The 9,886-nt window shown below is 50.4% G+C and overlaps 1 pseudogene; it reads left to right on the top strand.

Moving 5' to 3' along the window:
* The window catches only part of LOC108802357, a 38,594-nt pseudogene extending 30,612 nt beyond the window's left edge, over positions 1 to 7,982 (top strand).
* Positions 7,983 to 9,886: the final 1,904 nt, after the last annotated feature.

Below are 9,886 nucleotides of genomic sequence, written 5' to 3' on the forward strand. Positions count from 1 at the left end.
GTAATGAGGGGCGGGCTTGCGATGAATGTAATGAGGGGCGGGCTTACGCTGACTGCAAACGGGCAGTGTGCGCCCACCGGCCCGTTCGGCAGTTGTCGAACCAGCAGGCCACCAACTCGCCGAGAATCGTACGATTCCCGGCGGGTTTTCTAACCTGCTGGTTCGATGGAAGACGTGCGACCGTACAGTAGAAACGGTCGCACGCCTTCCATACACTGCACGGTTCTCGTACGATCGCGGGATTTCCTGCCATTCTCGTACGAGAATCGTGCAGTGTATGGGCACCTTTGTGAGTACAAGAACGTCGTCAACGGATCTAGCCCACCGTATCATTTCATTATCAGATCAGGTAGATGAGTGGTCCTTCACATAGGGTGTCGGACGTAAAAAATAAGAATGCTTTTCATGTTATAAAAATATCAGAACATCCTCAGGTTGTAATGAGGTGGGAAAGTCTCCACTATTATGAGTACAAGAACGTCGTCAACGTATCTAGCCCAACGCATCATTTCATTATCAGATCAGGTAGATGTGTAGTACTTCACGTAGGGTGTCCGATGCAAAAGTAAATAAAAAAGAAGAATGTTTTTGATATTATAAAAATATTAATTTTCAACAGGTGGAGGTGGTGTCCAGAATTCCTCGGAGGGTCATCAGGATTATAAATCTGGACATAAAGGCAACTCGCAGTGTTCCTCAAGAGAAAACCGCCTGACTAGAAATACCTCTCGTAGACCTGCCTCCCGAGATAGGTCAGTGGATTCCTCTCATGCCCCAGAGTCTTTGGACGAGTCACATACTGTTACCAAAATAATCGTTCCAGGACATCGCAGTGCAGAGAGCTCCTCAGATCCGTCTAATCCAGAGCGCCCTTTCCCGTGTCCGCAGTGCGAGAAAAGTTTCACCCGAAGACACCACCTTCTTAGACACCAGAAAAGTCACACGGGTGAGCGTCCTTTTCAGTGTTCAGACTGTGGGAGAAGTTTCACTCATAAAGGAGACCTTCTTAGACACCAAAAGATCCACATGGGTGAGCGCCCGTATTCCTGTGAAGAATGCGGGAAGTCTTACGTCCAGAAAGTCAACCTTCTCAGGCACCAGAAAAGACACACGGGCAAACGTCCTTTTTCATGTTTAGAGTGTGGGAAAAGTTTTATTGAAAAAGGGGACCTTCTTAGGCACCAGGGAAGTCACACTGGGGAGCATCCTTTTTCATGTTCGGAGTGCGGAAAATGCTTCCCTTGGAAAACTGACTTTATTAGGCACCAGAGAATTCACACCGGGGAACGTCCGTTTCCATGTACGGACTGCGGGAAATGTTTTATTCGGAAAGCAGACTTGATAACCCACCAAAGGAGTCACACGGGTGAGCGTCCTTTTCAGTGTTCCGAGTGTGGGAAAGGTTTCATTCAGAAGGGAGATCTTCTTAGGCACCAGAAAATACATACAGGGGAGCACCCCTATTCCTGCGCCGAATGCGGGAAATCTTATGTTCAGAAAGTACATCTTCTTGTGCACCAGAGAAGTCACACAGGCGAGCGTCCTTTTTCCTGCACGGAGTGCGGAAAAAGTTTTGCTGAGATAGGACTCCTTAACAGACATCAGATAATCCACACGGGCGAGCGTCCTTTTTCCTGTACGGAGTGCGGGAAAAGTTTTAATCAAAAAGGAATCCTCCTGCGGCACCTGAGAGTTCACAAGGACAAGTGAAGTTTTCATGTCCACAGTGCGGGAAATGTTTTTCTTTCAGAAATCAGACCTAGGAATTTAACTGAACGACCTTCTCACTGAAAATTTTTTGGCAACGAAACCTAACTGCACCTCAACAAGTCCATGTGCACTGATGCTAATGACAAATGCATGGTGGGATTTCATAATTTGCTCCGTCTGAAGAACAATTGCCTGATGTAGATGAGGACATTTTAGTGTTTGTCGTGTTTTGCTTTAAAATGAGCCAGTGTGGATGTAGATGTGATATTATGTGAGGTTCCTTCTAGACCCAAATAAAAGACTCTGCACAGGTTCAGGCCCGTGTTTGTCATTATTGAAACCTTTCGTGGATTCGTTACACAGCACTGTACACACACTATATTGCCAAAAGTATCGGGACGCCTTTACACGCACATGAACTCTAATGGCCCCCCAGTCTTAGTCCGTAGGGTTCAGTATTGGGTTGGCTCCGCCCTTTGCCGCTATAACAGCTTCAACAAGATGACCAGAGTCCACACACGCTGTAGAAGAACATGACGCATTAGGAGAAGACCGCGCCTAAAAGATCTCACAATGTAAGACGCGGAGGTGATGTGGATGGATAATAGAGTCCTAAAGAGGCCATTTTTAGAGGTTTATTCTCTCTTTTAAAGCCCGTCTCTGGGCAAAACATGACCCCGCCCCCCCCCTTACCGCTCTCTCTCTGCTAACCTATCGCGTGTCTTGTTTGTTCTCCGTCCTTTGTGCGGCGAGATATACTCACGTTAAGGTCACCATCCAGATCCCTTCCCGGCACCGTATCCATCTCCGCACTGGGCAGTCCCCTTATGGTGGCCCTTCTCTTCTAGACCCCGAGAGGACCTCCTTGCTGGACACCTGATAGTCATCATGCAAGCAGTGGCATGGACTTTCAAATCTATTTCAGGTCTCGGGGAACCCAACCTAAAACCAATTTATTAAGGGTGAGCAGGAACCTTGCCCCCTTGGTGGCCAACGGGGGGGTTTGTCTCCCTAACAAGATATGGATGTCATGCCGCTGGGTCTGCGCAATCACCATCAGATGACCACAGCCCAAGGAACCCCTAGGAAACGTAGGGAAGCCCTGGATGAGCATGGCAGCTTATGTAGCTGTCCAGCAAGGAGGTCCTCTCGGGATCTAGAGCTGCCATGAGACTGAGAAGATATTATAGAAGTGGTTGGAGACATGGTGCAGGAGATGGTCAGAGACAGTGAAGATATTATAGAAGTGGTTGGAGACATGGTGCAGGAGATGGTCAGAGACGGTGAAGATATTATAGAAGTGGTTGGGGACATGGTGCAGGAGATGGTCAGAGACGGTGAAGATATTATAGAAGTGGTTGGAGACATGGTGCAGGAGATGGTCAGAGACGGTGAAGATATTATAGAAGTGGTTGGGGACATGGTGCAGGAGATGGTCAGAGACGGTGAAGATATTATAGAAGTGGTTGGGGACTGCAGACATGGTTGGGGTGTGATTATAATCTCAGTGTGACAGATGACTTCCAAGTAGGGTTGTCCTGGATCTGAATCCTGTGCCCGGGTTCTGAGTCCTGTATCCGGGTTTCAGGCCAAGCTGAACCCAGACACAGCACATACAGGACTCAGAACCCGGACTGTCCAGGTAAATCCGGGACAGGTGGAACCTCTAGTTCCAACCCAAGCCCCAGAAGAATGATCATATACAACATGGAATGAAGGCTGCAGTTCCACTCTCATCCACTAGGTGGTGACCTCACTTATACTGAGTGGAACGCAAATTGGGAAGTCTCAATGGACATCACAGACAGGAAGTGATGTAAGATAGAGACAAGGAGTTCCGGGTGAGAGGTGAGCTGGAAGGAAGTAGAGAGGAGACATTACTGGAACTGGCAGGAGGGGAGGTAATAAGATATTATTTTATATATATATATATATAACTCCACCCAGGAAGATCTTACCGTCCCCCGCCATGATCAGGTCGGTGGATAGCACACAGAAGTGACTCAATTGTCCTATGAAGTCTCCACCTCTCAGTGCTGAAATATTAAAGATGTTATTGTCTGTCACTCCTTTGGTTCAGCAGGAAGAACAGATGTACATGAAAGTAGAAGTTAAGGAGGAAGAAGTGGAGACGCGTGCGATGCGTTGCCAGCGGTCTACAGAGGCGGTCGGGAAGAAGACGACAATGAAACGAGAGGAATCCCCGGATATCGTCACAGGTGAGCGATGGACACCAAACACAGACACTGTTGGTATCGTATGAGACTTGGAGCTGGCGGCTCGCTCTCAGTGATCGAGCACAGAAACATGTTCCACATACACTATATTGCCAAAAGTATTGGCTCCTCCCCCTCCCAATCTTTGGATTCAGGTGTTCCGTGACATTTCCCGGCTACTAAATATTCCGCCGCAGTCACCTGTTACTGGGATTATAACAAAGTGGAAGCAACTGGGAACAACAGCAACTCAGCCAGGAAGTGGTCGGCCACGTCACATGACAGAGTGGGGTCAGCGCGTGCTGAAGCGCACAGCGCGCAGAAGTCGCCAACTGTCTGCAGAGTCAATAGCTACAGACCTCCAAACTCCATGCGGCCGTCAGATTGGCACAACAACAGAGCGTAGAGAGCTTCATGGAATGGGTTTCCGTGGCCGAGCAGCTGCATCCAAGCCGCACATCACCAAGTGCAATGCACAGCGTGGGATGCCGCGGTGTAACGCGCGCCGCCACTGGACTCTAGAGAGGAGGAGGCGTGGTCTCTGGAGTGACCAATCACGCTTCTCTGTCTGGCAATCTGATGGGCGTGTCTGGGTTTGGCGGTTGCCAGGAGAACGGTACTTGCCTAACTGCATTGTGCCAAGTGTAAAGTTTGGTGGGGGGATGTTTTTCGGGGTTGGGCTCCGCCCCTTAGTTCCAGTGAAGGGAACTCTTAAGGCATCAGCACACCAAGACATTTTGGACAACTTTGTGGGAGGAGTTTGGGGACGGCCCCTTCCTGTTCCAACATGACTGCGCACCAGTGCACAAAGCAAGGTCCATAAAGACATGGATGGGGGAGGGGTGGAGGAAAGTGACTGGCCGCACAGAGTCCTGACCTCAACCCCATAGAACACCTTTCGGATGAATTAGAGGCGGCGACTGCGAGCCCCTCCCCCAACATCCGTACCTGACCTCACAAATGGTCCAACATTCCCATAGAAACCCCCCTACACCTTGTGGACACCTTCCCAGAAGAGGCGGAGCTGTTATAGCGACAAAGGGCGGAGCCAACCCGATACTGAACCCTACGGACTAAGACTGGGGGGCCATTAGAGTTCATGTGCGTGTAACGGCGTCCCGATACTAACGGCGATATAGTTTATGTTCACAATGGGAAATAAAAACACCTCAGTAAGACGCAATGTGTGATGTCGGCGAGAAACAATGTATTCAGTCAGTGTGTGTGTCTCCTACAGATGGATCCAGTAGGAGGAACCCCCCAGAGAGATGTCCCCGCCCATGAGCACACAGAACTCACAGGTAACTTCCTCAGGACTGAACCCGGGAAGATTATAGGACTCCTCCTCCTGAGAAGGCAGACATGACACCAGTTGGACTCTTCTACGTAGTTGTGACCTATTAGGTTCTGATGTTCTGCTTTATCATTCCGTTGGTTTAGTCCGATGAACGGCTGTATATGAAGTCTGAGGTGAAAGAGGAAGAGGAGGAGGTGTGTGTGATGGACTATCGGCAGACTACGGTGGAGGACGAGGTGATGGTGACCATTAAAGAGGAGGAACCTTCTCCAGACATCACCTCAGGTGAGCACCGAGACGCTGTCCGAATGAGGATCTGTAGACCGTTAAGGTAAGGACGTCATAAATAAAATGGTGTCCCGGTAAAGAAGAAAGTAAGCCCCTCCCCCCTCTGTTGCTCACGCCGACGAACAACGTTCCACAGAAAGGGAAAACCCCAGAAGATGTTTTTTTCCAGGACATTTCCTGACGTGTTGATCTCCTGGGTCCTCGTTGCGTTCATTACTTCACAACGAACTCCACAGAGCCCAACAGACGGTCCGCACTGATCCCTCCTCACCTGATAACGCATAGACGGGGGCGGGGCTGACCGATCTGCTCATCTGGGCTCAGCTAGAGGAAGGACCGGTGACCTTCAGCACATTTTGTCTCCACCCCCTGCCCCGCCCACAGCCCATGGTATCGGGAGCCGGAGTCCTACCGTGAGGGCACAGAGAAGTGTAAGATGAGGGATGAAGAGGGTGGCAGCCATCAAACCTTCTTCCAACGCTGTTACCTCTGTACCCTCGTCCTACCGTGCTCACCTCTGCCCAGCGGTGCAGATGTGAGAAGTATAGGAAGAGGGATGCAGGGGGTGCAGAGGTGAGAAGTATAGGAAGAGGGATGCGGAGGTGGGCAGTGTAGGAAGAGGGGTGCAGAGGTGATAAGTATAGGAAGAGGGATGCAGGGGGTGCAGAGGTGAGAAGTATAGGAAGAGGGATGCAGGGGGTGCAGAGGTGAGAAGTATAGGAAGAGGAGTATGGGCGGAGCACAAGGGGGGCCCCATAATCTTGTATTGCCGGGGGCCCCATTAGTTGTCATTCCGCCCCCTGCGTAGAAACAATGTATTCAGTCAGTGTGTGTGTTCCCTACAGATGGATCCAGTGAGAGGAACCCACCAGAGAGGTGTCCCCGGGACGTGACGCCGGAAGATCTCACCATCCCCCACCTTGATGAGGTAGATGAGTAGAATAGACGACATGAGATTATAAAGTCTCGGCCGATTGGTCCTCACATTTCTATGTTCTCTCCCTATCATTCTGTGTTGGTTCAGCAGGAAGAACAGATGTATATAAAAGTGGAAGTGAAAGAGGAAGAAGAGGAGATGTATGTGGGGGATGGTCAGGAGACTGCGGAGGAGGTCGGGATGTTGGTGACAATTAAACAGGAGGAACCTTCTCCAGGTGAGTCACGAACCCTAAATGTTGGGGGGTACGGGTACATTATTGGGGATCTGTAGACCTTCATGCCATCAGGTGAGGTCATCACAATATCATGTTGGAGAAGTATCCGCCCCTTTCCTCCCCGGGTAATGAGGAGGCCTTTAATTATAACATATAAAACCATTTCCATGAATCTCTGAGCTGGAAAAAGTGTGAAGAATCCTTCCGGCCGCCTGGAAGAACATCGTCAACGTATCTGCTCCACCAATGTGCTGATCCATTGTGGTGAATTGTTGAACTTCGAAACGTAGCAAACGAATGCTTTTGATATGAAGAAAATATTTCTCTTCAACAGGTGGAGTCCAGACTTCCTCGGGGGAACAATTCAACTTGAACGCGCGCACAGATAACAAAACATCCCTTCGTTCCAAAACCAATCGCTCTTCTGGATCAAAATCGTCTCCCGCTGTAGATCAAAGGAGCCGCGCAGAGGGGCGTCCTTTCCCGTGTTCGCAGTGCGAGAAAAGTTTCACTCGAGGGCAAGACCTTCTCAGACACCTGAGAAGTCACACGGGGGAGCGTCCTTTTCAGTGTTCGGAGTGCGGAAAAAGCTTTACCCAAAAAGGAGACCTTCTTAGACACCAGAAAATTCACACGGGGGAACGCCCCTTTTCCTGTCCAGAATGCGGGAAATCTTATGTCCAGAAAGTGAACCTCCTTAAACACCAGAAAACGCACACGGACAAACATCCTTTACCGTGTTCAGAGTGTGGGAAAAGTTTTTTAGGAAAAGGGGACCTTCTTAGGCACCAGAGGAGTCACACTGGCCAGCGTACGTTTGCGTGTTCGGAGTGTGGGAAAAGTTTCGGCGAGAGAGGGAAACTTGCTGTGCACCAGAGAATTCACACCGGCGAACGTCCGTTTTCATGTCCGGACTGCGGGAAATGTTTCATTCGCAAAGCAGACGTGATTTCCCACCAAAGAAGTCACACGGGCGAGCGTCCTTTCCAGTGTTCCGAGTGCGGGAAAGGTTTCATTCATAAAGGAGATCTCCTCAGACACCAGAAAATTCACAGGGGGGAGCACCCCTATTCCTGTGCGGAATGCGGCAAGTCTTACGTTCAGAAAGGACACCTTCTTATACACCAGAGAAGCCACACGGGCGAGCGGCCTTTTTCCTGCCCGGAGTGCGGAAAATGTTTCGCGGACGTGGGACTCCTCCACAGGCATCAGAAAATTCACACGGGCGAGCGTCCTTTCTCCTGTACAGAGTGCGGGAAAAGTTTTAACCAAAAGGGGATCCTGGTTAGACACCAGAGGGTTCACAAGGACAGGTGACCTTTTTTACGTGTTTGCAGTGCGGGAAATGTTCCTCTTTCAGAAGTCGACCGGGAATGTTTTGCGATGAAATCTAACTGCGCATCAAAAATTCCATGCGGTGGGATTCCATACGTTTTTCCACCTGTAGAACAATTGCCTGATACATATGAGGACATCTCGGTTACGATTTATTTATTTTCTAATCATTAGGCATGGGTGTATTTGTATCATTATGTGCGTTTTTATATTTTTTAGGCCCAAATAAAACACACTGCACAGTCCCGAGCCTCTGTTTGCCCTTACTACATCCCCTTCATCATCCATCACACAGCACCGTACATTACAAGTCACACGGTCCAAATACAACCTGTAACCGTGAGCTCCGAGAACATCACAGGACACGGGGACATATTCTTCAACCAACGGGTTATTCATCTGCCTTCAGGTGGCAAATCAAAGCTGTTAGCACTGCCCCGCATACCATCATCGGCGATCCGGACTCGATGCAGAGTCGCAGCAGCTGAGGGAGTCACAGCTCGCCGCGTTCCAGGAGAGAACGGCGGGCCCGCGTGCGGCAGGAGCCACCCGGAGGGCGGCTTCCTCGGCCAACCACGGTCCAGCTGCTCTGCAAGCGGCAGTTCGGCCGCCCTTCCCCCGGCCCCATAATAGAGGCCGGCGACCATACTGGCCTTCTGGCAGAGAAAGCTGTGAGAGGGGAGCCAAGGCTGGTACTGATAGGAAGGAGAAGTGAGCGACGCAGGTCCTTCAGACAGGAAGTGAAGGTCGGCTCATGATAGCTGCTGCAGCTTCAAAGGGTTATATATTGCGGAGATGCAAGTTTACAGGCAACTGGAGATGTTCAGTTTCGACGCAGGAGATGACTTGTTACAAGTGTGGTAAAAAAAAAAAAAAAGAAGTAAGGTCGGAGTTCGGCTTTAAAGGAGAACTACGAGGGGGGAGGGGCTTGTCACTCACCTCATCGTTCTAGCCGACCTGTGACATTGTCGGCTCAGTAGATCGGGAGGTGAGAGAACACATACCGGCGTCCGCTCACCTCTCGATCCTGTCCCTGCAGAGAGGCGTGACGGTCACTCACGGCTCCCCGCAGGGATTCCCCTCCTCCTCGCTCCGATCTTGGAGGAACGGACGGGGGAGGGGGCGGGTACAGCTCCGCCTCTAGATAGCTGTCAATCACGCAGCTGGGTGGATCCAGACAGCAATGTCGGGATCCGTCCCGGCTGCGGCGGTCTCGGTATACCGCGAGCTGCAGCTCTCTATATACTGAGCTTTGGGTGACGGGAGGACGCCAGTTTGTGTCCTCCCGTGACCCTGAGGAGAACTATGGGGACAAACACTGACCCCGTAGTTCTCCTTTAAGCCTCTGGACACTTCGGACCGATGGCGGGTATTTTGAAGATCGCACTTGGATGTTAAATTAATTAAAACAAAAAAAATCTTACATGGGATTTGTAGAACGGATGGGCGGGATCCATTCCGAGAGCAGGAGACTTTCCTCCAGTCCGAAATATTAGTAATATCTCCACCGCACTCCTTACCGATCGGTCCCTTCCCGCGTGCTGGGACAACCGATGGGTGGCACCACCACATACACCGCGTTGTCCGCACACCACTCCGCTTAAGAATGTCGTCTTTATTGACGTTTTTCCAGCGTAATGTAAGAATAAAACAAAGAGTTCCTTCGTCAGGCAAAAAACAAATGTGGGAGAGAGGACGCAGTGCCGGCTTACAGACCCCAAAAGAAAGGCGTCTGCGGGGTCACAGCCAATGTATAGGAAGGCTGCAGTTCCTCTATTCATCACAAGAGGGCGAACTCGCCGATACCAAAGAGAGCGGATTCTAGTCTCTATGGAAACTACAGACAGGAAGTTCCGGGTGAGTCGGGAGGAAGTAGAGAGGAGACA

This window comes from Nanorana parkeri, unplaced genomic scaffold (assembly GCF_000935625.1).
Source record: "Nanorana parkeri isolate BGI_ZX_2015 unplaced genomic scaffold, ASM93562v1 scaffold2824, whole genome shotgun sequence".
NCBI lineage: Eukaryota > Metazoa > Chordata > Amphibia > Anura > Dicroglossidae > Nanorana > Nanorana parkeri.